At 35.3% G+C, this 10,522-nt stretch overlaps 1 pseudogene; it reads left to right on the top strand.

Moving 5' to 3' along the window:
- Positions 1-703: 703 nt before the first annotated feature.
- LOC129551954 (arylacetamide deacetylase-like 2) lies at positions 704-6,134 on the top strand (annotated as a pseudogene).
- Positions 6,135-10,522: the final 4,388 nt, after the last annotated feature.

The raw sequence follows: 10,522 nt of genomic DNA, 5'->3' as shown, positions 1-10,522 counted from the left end.
TGGATGAAGCACAAGCTGGAATCAAGATTGCTGGGAGAAATATCAATTACCTCAGATATGCAGATGACACCACCCTTATGGCAGAACGTGAAGAAGAACTAAAGAGCCTCTTGATGAAAGTGAAAGAGGAGAGTGAAAAAGTTGGCTTAAAGCTCAACATTCAGAAAACTAAGATCATGGCATCTGGTCCCATCACTTCATGGCAAATAGATGGGGAAACAGTGGAAACAGTGACAGACTTTTTTTGGGGGGGAATCCAAAATCACTGCAGCCCTCAAATTAAAAGATGCCAGATCCTTGGAAGAAAAGTTATGACCAACCTAGACAGTATATTAAAAAGCAGAACATTACTTTGCTAACAATATCCGTCTAGTCAAAGCTATATTTTTTCCCATAGTCATGTATGGATGTGAGAGTTGGATTATAAAGAAAGCTGAGCACCAAAGAATTGATACTTTTGAACTGTGGTGTTGGAGAAGACTCTTGTATGTCCCTTGGACTGCAAGGAGATCCAACCAGTCCATCCTAAAGGAGATCAGTCCTGGGTGTTCATTGGAAGGGTTGATGGTGAAGCTGAAACTCCAATACTTTGTCCACCTCATGCGCAGAAGTGACTCATTGGAAAAGACCCTGATGCTGGGAAAGTTGTAGGTGGGAAAAGGGGATGACAGTGTTGAGATGGTTGGATAGCATCACTGACACAATGGACATGAGTTTGAGTATACTCGGGGAATTGGTAATAAAGAAGGAGGCCTGGCGTGCTGCAGTCCATGGGGTCGCAAAGATCAAACACGATTGATTGACTAAACTGAACTGAGCAGTTCAAAATAACCACGAATGCTACATTAGTTGGGTGCATGGTACACTTTTACTTGAATGACAATCACATCTTAGGATGGGTATCTCTGTCAAAATTTTACAGATAATAGCAACAGAAAGGTTCCCCTACTGTTAGCAAGTGTTGGAACCAGTAGTGAAATCACATTAGGATCCACAGGCTTAAGCCTTTCACCACTAGGGAACAATCTCATCCTACCAACCATCAAGGTTGTCTCTTAAAGATGTCTCTTGTGTATATTTAATTTCTATCCTTCTTGTCAATGTCACTTCCAAACCCGCGGTGCTCTTTTAAGTCTCTCAGTTCATCCTCCTTCATCTATCAAGGATGTCTGTACAAATTCAGCACCCCCACCCCTTGAGTATCTGTCTTTAAAAATTATTAGCAGTATATTAATTTTATTTCTTTCTATTTATATCCTAGAAATGAGTTTTTTTTTTTTTTTAGCAAAGTATAATCTCTTCTTTGCCTGGGGTCATAGTCCCTCATATTATTTGGATTTTAATCAGTATTTCCCTTCTGTCTATAAATAGGTCCTCTTTATTGACTCCTAAATGTTACAGCCTCTTCTATCTTGATCTTCCTTGTTTCTGAATATTTCTTTCTAGGTAGTAACCTGTCACTCTTCTTGGGCTCATTTTTATACACTGTGGAATCCATTTCCCCCTTTTGAAGAATACTCTAAGCTGTGTAAACTGACAATGACCACTCCCCCTTCACTGAAACTACTGTTCCCTTGATTTCTATGAACGTTTCTTTTAACTTCCTTTTGCCTCTCCCGCTTAATCTTCAGGTGGTTCTCCTTCTTTAAAATAAAACAAATATAGACCTCTTTTTATATTTTATAAGTGTTTGTGTTCCTCAGTATTCCTTTCTTTAGTTTTTGACTCTTCACATTGTTTATACTTTCAGCTCTATCTCCCACAACCAGGCTGCTGATTTCCAAAGCTCTATTTTGAGCTATAACCATAGTCCTAAAGATCAATACATACAACCTCAGAGCTTGCCAGTATATCTGATAGAATCACAGTAATCCAAAGAACATGACCAAATAGAACATTTCCTGTATATCTCCCAATAGTCTGAGAAAGAAAGAAACCCAAATAAACAGCAACTTCAACAAGTTGAGAGACAGTGACATAAACTTCAACAATTTGAGAAAAAACTTCAACTTCAGCAAGGAGAGAAAATAATAATAATATAAATGGCAGTATTTTGAGAGAGGGATAACTTAGGTAAGGCATTGGGTTTTTTTTTTTTTTCTTTTTGCAGCTTGAGGCAGTTGTAAAATAACTTAATGTAGCTTTTTGCATCTGTGTATTCTATAGTATTTTTTTCATTTGGTGATATTTTAACTGTTAATGTTTATGGCATTGTGCTTTGTACCATGTATTAAATTTTATTTTAAAAAAATAGCTCATTAAAAAAAAAGAAAATAGACATGCTCCTCAGCTGCATTCTATTAATAAGGGACAATTACAGTCAATTACTTATTGTTTCTTAGCATCTACATTTAATAACCAAGTCTCTCCACCTTTCTTCCTAAATTTCTTTTTCTGATCATATGATTTATAATTAAATTCCTTGGTAATATCTACTACCTACTGACAAAGAAATCCTTAGTGTAGCATCCAAGTACTGGCACCTGTATTCCTCTTTTCCTTTGTGGTTTCCCTTTATACCCCTACTTCTCTCTCAACATTTTTTTTTTCAGTTGTACTTAACAGTTAATTCCCTGAGCCTTTTATATATAGTCATGACTCTTTTTTATTAATGTATTTTTTTTTTCTGCAATGACCTTCTCCATTTATTAGCAGTTGTCAGACCTGAAGTCTTTGAATCACTCCATACGGTAACAGGAAAAGTGAGAATGTAAGGTTTCCACCAATTAATCATAATTCTGTCATATTTCACCCACGTAGGTAGTCTTCCACTGCTCCTATTTACAGAGAGACTTTCACATAATTTTTTTTTTGTGTGTGTGTATACGGAGTATACATTAGTGGATCTTCTGAATGGATGGATGGCAAACAAACTTGTTGCTGTGGTTGTAGGAGTGGAGTAAGAGTATTATATTTGTGTTTTTTTTTAAAAATATTATGATTCTTGCCCTTGTGATAAACAATTTTGATTTCCAAAGAAGACACCTATGGCTTCAAAAGGACTGAGATCCTAGGAAGTGTTGATTTATGTTATTTTATTATCATTACATTATCCACTCTTCCTCAAAGGGGCCTAGTTTCTCTTTAACCTCTGTCATTGGAGAGACCTTTGAGAGGCAACACAGGCTGAACATCTCTGACAATACTGGCTGTGGTACTTCTAGAAATGCCTAGGAACTTAATTACCCACTATACAATTGGGATTCTGTATTTGCTTGAACTGGTGATAAAAGATCAATTTGATAGATATTCTTTCTTTAAATTGAACTATTAATTTACAGCATTGTGTTAGTTTCAAGTATACAGCAGAATGACTCAGTTACACATGTATATATATATATATATATATACATATATTTTCAGTTTATTTTCCATTATAGGTTATTAGAAGATATTGACTATATAGATATTCTTAATTGTTGGAATATCAGGTGCAAATATTGTGACCATCTGAGAATTTTAAGTCATTCTCAACATAAGAGAACTGAAGTATTCATGATTTTTGCCTAAATTCCCAATGATATATTGCAGACTTGGAAATGTCCAGTATTTTATGTTCTACTCAAAGCTTCTCTGTACTTCTTTTCCAGTGAATTTTTCCCTTATATTTTCTATCAATTAAGTCTATTTTGTATAATTTTTACCTATAAAAATTTCTAATATAAGACACCTACAAATCATTTGGTCTCAGATTTGCTGCTTTTAAAATCTAGTGTGCACTCCTAACAATGACTGTAAAAATATTTGTCACCAACTTCATAGAGAATCTGATAAATGTTACAGAGCATCTCCCCTTGATTGCACTTTTGCTGAAAAAAATTACATACAATTTTATGAGTATAAACACATAAACCTTAACTGTCTCATCTCATGGAACCCAACATTTTAAAAATGTTATACCAGAATCTACGTTTTTTAAAAAATAGAAGTTAGTAGTAAGTCAGTGTATGATTGGTGAAGCTAAAGATTCAAGTATGACTTATTTTGTTCTTTGGACCTACTGGTTAAATTGAGAGATACCTGGATATATACAATTGAAGTTTAATCATATATGCTTTTGTTTGTTTCTCTCTCTCTCTTTTTTTCTTTTCTCTGTCTGAAGCTATAGATTAGCTCCTCAATATCAGTTTCCTGTTGCCCATGAAGATGTTATTTCTGTGGTCAAATTCTTTCTACAAGATTAAATTCTTGCAAAATATGGAGTTGATCCCACTAGAGTCTGTATTTCAAGTGATAGTTCTGGGGGCTTAATTGCAACAAGAACAACTCAAATGGTATGTTTTATGTGTTTTATATTATACATATTTATAACACATGCTGTAATTCTAATGCAAAAGTATCATTTTCTTTGTTAGGATATTTTTATCAGTCTTATATTTAAACTGTTAAATGGAAAAAAAAACAAACAAACTTACTGTCCTTTTACATAATTTTACCTTAAGACAAGGTGGCTTTAGAGCATTGAGGGAAATGAAATATAATTGTAAAGCAGGCTCTTCATTAGTCCCCAATTTTGAGGGAAATAGAACAAAGTCTAGGAACCACTATTTAGTATAACAAGAGATTTATTGTTCTCATTAGGTAAATTGTAAAGTCTACCAAGAACTTGGTATTACTCTAGTTCATGTATTTCAGTGGAGTTAACATTTGGGCCGTATAGCATGCTTGCATGGAAGGATTGTTGCTGTTAAAAAAAAAAAAAAGGACAATGGCCATTGTTAAAACACTTGCTGTGTGCACTTAATAATAGCTGTCCACAATAACTAATAAACTTGAAAAACAAATTTAGTACAATACATAATTCTTACCCCCAAAATCAAATTTTTTTGGAACAAAACAATAAGCAGAGGAATTTAAAACCAGCAGGATTTGCTAACTCCTTTTGTAGGACGGCTTTTACTGCTAGCCTGAGAAGGTATTAGTTAAGTCTCTCTGTCTCAATTTTATTTATGTGTGTGCTGTTGTTTCTTACACTCCGTTTTTGAGATGATCCACTTGGTTTGTAAAATACCTGTCTCAAGGCACTGGGGTGGGATCATGGGCATTAGAGAGATTATGTTCGAGAAATCTGTCTTTCCTCATATTTTTTGTGGAATTTTGGCACCCACTACACTTTCTTTTTTTGGTGGTTATATGTGAATAAATGTATGTGTGTATGTGTGAATCATTACTGATGAAACTGGGATGACACATTTTAATGCCCTTAAAATACAAATATGATGAAAAAAATCATTAGAAATTGTATCATTTTCATAATTATTTACATCATAACAGCTGATTTAATTGGAATAAAGGCCACCACTCCTATAGTTTTGAAGCCTTTAACAGATCCACATTTTATTATATGTTTTTTTCAGATCCAGAATGATCCAGAATTCTAAAATAAACTGAAATTCAAGCTGTAATTTACCCTAGCTTGATTGGGGGCAGGAGGAGAAGGGGACGGCAGAGAATGATATGGCTGGATGGCATCACCAACTTGATGGACATGAGTCTGAGTGAACTCCGGGAGTTGGTGATGGACAGGGAGGCCTGGCGTGCTGTGATTCATGGGGTCACAAAGAGTCGGACACGACTGAGCGACTGAACTGAACTGAACAGGTCATTGATACCTCTATGCCATCTTACTAAGGAAATTAACATGGTCCATTTCTGTCGAAGAAACTGGTAATCAAACTTGCATGCCTATATTTGACCCAGGATAAAGCACTCCCCCAGGCAATAATAAAAATTCAACACATGCCTCATGGGCAAGGCATCTGTTCAAGCTGGTTAACTGGAGCACCTTCCTTCCTGAGGAATACAAGAAAAACTATGTATATACTGAACCACGTCTTGGGAGACATAATTTTCCATATTCAGCACTTTTGGATAGTAGATTATCACCCTTGGCAGTCAATGATTCCCAGTTGCAAAAATTGCCCTTAACTTAGTTTCTCACCTGTCAACATGATGTTCTAAGAGATGATGGACTTATATATGTCTCACAACTTCAAAATGTTGGAGTTAAAGTTTCTCACGACCATATGGAGGATGGAATCCATGGAGCTTTATCATTCATGGCTTCACCAATTTACTAACTAGGCATTAGAATAAAAGACAAGTATATTAACTGGCTAGAGGAAAATCTATAAATAGCACATACAACTAACTTGCTAATCATTGTTATAATCAAAAGGCTATATTTTGAGATTTGTGAATTTAAATGACAATATGATTTTAGCTTTGATCAACCAAAGTTTAAATCAAAGCAAAATTAAAGTGCATCTTAGAAAAAAATAATTTTCCTAATCTTAGATCTTGCTAAAAGGAAGACTTTCACTGTATTTATCCCATTAAGTGTCATTTATCCTGTTTGATACAAGTAAAATATTCACCAATCACAGTAAAGTATAAAAAGTAAGTATGATTATAAGCAAAAGTCACACAAAAGCTTCCATGTATTGACAGGAATGGTAATGTAGTAGTGACTGAGAAGAAATTTTAAGAAAGAAAATTTGAAATATCTTTTAGACGGGGTGGCAGAACACTACCTTCAAGTGTTTTTTGGTCAGTTAGTGGTTCATACATTAATTTTATCTACCCTATGTTAATCATTAGTTTTCTTTCACTCACACAAAGTCTGCTTTCAGACATATTGCTAACCTTTGCTTTTACAAGGAAATGGTCAACATATGAACTGTGCCTTCTTTCAAAAGCCTCAATATTTAACTGTTACTGGAGAAGACTCTTGAGAGTCCCTTGGACTGCAAGGAGATCCAAGAAGTCCATTCTAAAGGAGATCAATCCTGGATGTTCATTGGAAGGACTGATGCTAAAGCTGAAACTCCAATACTTTGGCCACCTCATGAGATGAGTTGACTCACTGGAAAAGAGTCTGATGCTGGGAAAGGTTGGGGGCGGGAGGAGAAGGGGATGACAGAGAATGAGGTGGCTGGATGGCATCACCGACTCGATGGACATGAGTTTGAGTGAACTCAGGGAGTTGGTGATAGACAGGGAGGCCTGGCGTGCTGTGATTCATGGGGTCACAAAGAGTCAGACACGACTGAGCGACTGAACTGAACTGAATTGAACTGAAAGGTTTAGAAATGTCAATCCTGAAGGTAGACAAGTTATTCCATTGATTTCTTTGTATGAATTTTTTATCCAAGAAGTTTCCTAACCAATTGTACATGGAAGTGAGAATTATGTATTCTATTATTTTGAACTTTCAGAGTGAATCATTTATTTTTCACAAGGAGCTACATATATTAAAATGATATTTAAACTGATTATCTCTGGACCTGTGCACTTCCCTGTGATGAGGGGGCCCAGATTAGTCCTCTAACTCATGTTAGTCCACATCAACCTTAACTAAAATTTATTACCTTTAGGTGACATCATAAGCAGTGTCTAATTTTCTGACGTCTCTGTGATGCTGCTCTTGCATGTGTTATTTTCTCTGTTCTGTGTCTTTTTAAAAATCTGAGTAAACTTGGTACTGTGTACGTGTAGTTGAATTTTGTTGTGTTCATTTGTTTGATAATTTAATTCCAAAACACACTGTTGGAGTCTGCAGCTTCATTATTTGCTTTTGGGACATCTCAACATATAATCTGTCCTCTAATCTTTCAGCATGTTCCATCATATTAAGCTCTGCTCTGAAATCCAAATACCGAACTATTACATCTTCTCCCAAAAGAGTTGATTAATATGTTTTCTTTGGTATTAGTTGTTTCATCATTATGTGTGAAGTAACATCCTATTCAACAATCATCTAGTTGTCTCATTTATAAAAGATACAGTGTTCAAAAATGTCATCTATAAACTGCACTTGAAAAAATTTGCTTGCTTAATCATTGGCTCAGAGGTTAATCGTCTGCCTCCAATGCGAGAGACCCAGGTTCGATCCCTGGGTCGGGAAGATCCCCTGGAGAAGGAAACGGTAACCCACTCCAGTATTCTTGCCTGGAGAATCCCATGGACAGAGAAGCCTGGTAGGCTACAGTCCACGGGGTCGCTAAGAGTCGGACACGACTGAGCGACAGAACGGAAGGGAACGGAATCATTAAAATCATGTGAGTAGACAGTTCGTGTTGAAAATTTGTTTTGTAAGCATCATTGTTTACATTAATTATAAAACTTTATATAAAGCATTGTAGTTGTCAATATTACAAACCAGCAATTTCATGTGTAAACACTATAGTGATTAACAAGTAATTTTTGAGGATAGATTTGTGCTACTGAAGACCATTTTCAGACTATTAAAAAATTAGGACTTTCATGCAGATATAAAAAAAATGAACATATATTAAAACTACATTTTAATTCACTCAGGAAGAAGCTAAGGCAATTTTTATAACTTCTTCAAAAGAGAATCCAGAGTGACACAAATAGATGGAGAGATACACCATGTTCTTAGACAGGAACGATCAACATTGTGGAAATGACTATGCTATGCAAAGTAATCTAGAGATTCAATGCAATCTCTAGCAAATTACCAATGGAATTTTCACAGAATTAGAACAAAAAATTTTCAGTTTTTTTGAAACACAAAAGACCTCAAATATCCAAATCAATTTTGAGAAAGAGAAACAGAGCTGGAGGACCCTGACTTCAGATAATGCTACAAAGTTCCAGTCATCAAAACAGTATGGAACTAGTGCAAAAACAGAAATATAGATCAGTGGAACTGAATAGAATTCCAGAGATAAACCCATGCCCCTAGGTCACCTAATCTATGACATAAGAAGCAAAAACTTATAATAAAGAAAGCATCTTCAATAAATCATGCTGGGAAAACTGAACAGCTACATATAAATGAATGAAATTAGAACACTCCCTAACACCACACACAAAAACAAACTAAAAATGGATTGAAGACCTAAATGTAAGGCCTGAAACTATAAAACTCTTGGAAAGCATTGACAGAACACTCTTTAACATAAATAGCAGCAAGATCTTTTTTGATCAACCTCCAGGCTTCCCAGGTGGCACAGGTAAAGAATCTACCTACCAATACAGGAGATGCAGGAGATGGGGGCTCAATCCCTGAGTCAGGAAGATCCCTTGGAGGAGGAGATGACAACCCACTCCAGTTTTCTTGACTGGAGAATTCTATGGACAGAGGAGCCTGGCAGGCTATAGTCCGTGGAGTCACAAACAGTTGGACACAATGGAGTGACTACGTGCACACATGTGCACACACATATATATATATACACACACACACACGAGTAATGAAGAGAAAAGCAAAAATAAATGTAGAGGATCTAATTGAACTTGAAAACTTTTGCACATCTAAGGAAACCATTTAAAAATGATAACACATCCCTTAGGATGGGAGAAAAATATTTACAAAAGCAGCGATTGACATGTGATTAACCTCCAAAATAAACAGCTCATGCAGCTAAATATTTAAAAAAAAAACAATTAAAAAAATGGGCAAAATATTTAAACAGACATTTCTTCAAAGAAGACTTAAAGATGGCCCAAAAGCATAAGAAAAGACGCTGAACATCACTAATTATTAGAGAAATGGCAAATCAGCTAAATGAGGTATCACCTCACACCAGTCAGAATAATCATCATTAAAATTCTACAAACAATAAATGCTGGAGACAGTGTGGAGAAAAGAGGGCACTCTTACTCTGTTGGTGGGACTATAAATTGGTGCAGTCATGATGGAGAACAGTATGGAGGTTCCTTGAAGACCTAAAAATAGGGCTACCAGTAATCTTACTCCTAGGCATATCTCTGAAGAAAGCTGTATTTTGAAAGAATGGATGCACCCCGGTATTCATTGAGGCGCTATTTAAATAGCCAGGACATGGAAGTAACTTAAATATCCAAGGGGAAAGAAATGATAAAGATAATATGCTGCCTATATATATAGTGGAATACTACTCAGCCATTAAAAAAACAAAAATAATGTCATTTGGAGTGATAGGGTGGATCTAGATATCATCAAACTGAGTGAATGAAGTAAAATAGAGAAAGCCAAATATTATGTGATATCTCTTATATTAGAATCTAAAAAACAGTACAATGAACTGATTTACAAAATAGAAGTAGACTCACAGATGTTAGAAACAAAGTTAAGGTTGCTGAGAGAGAAAGGAGGGAGAGGGATAAATTGGGAGATTGGACTTGACATATACACACTTATATATAGAAAAGTAATCTGATAAGAATGTGTTGTAAAGCACAGGGACTGTTACTAAATAGTCTTTAATGACCTGTATGGGAAAAGAATCTAAAAAAGAATGGATATACATATACGTATAACTGAATCACTTTGCTGCACAGCACAAACTAACACAACACTGTAAATCAACTATACTCCAATAAAAATTAATTTAAAAATTAGTTATAAGTAAACATTCCTTGAAGTAAAAATGAGTACATATATATATATATAAGTAAATGGATTCCTTAAGCAAAAAAAAAAAAAAAAGATAATCCAAAGGACCAATATAATGGAAAAATATCCAGTACCATGTGTAAAATAGACAGTTAGTGGGCAACTGCTGTATAGCAC

Source organism: Moschus berezovskii, chromosome 1 (assembly GCF_049115385.1).
Source record: "Moschus berezovskii isolate FMDL1 chromosome 1, NW_MosBer_1.0, whole genome shotgun sequence".
Taxonomy (NCBI): domain Eukaryota; kingdom Metazoa; phylum Chordata; class Mammalia; order Artiodactyla; family Moschidae; genus Moschus; species Moschus berezovskii.
The sequence above is the reverse complement of the archived record's forward strand: the minus strand, read 5'-3'. Positions and strand labels throughout refer to the sequence as shown.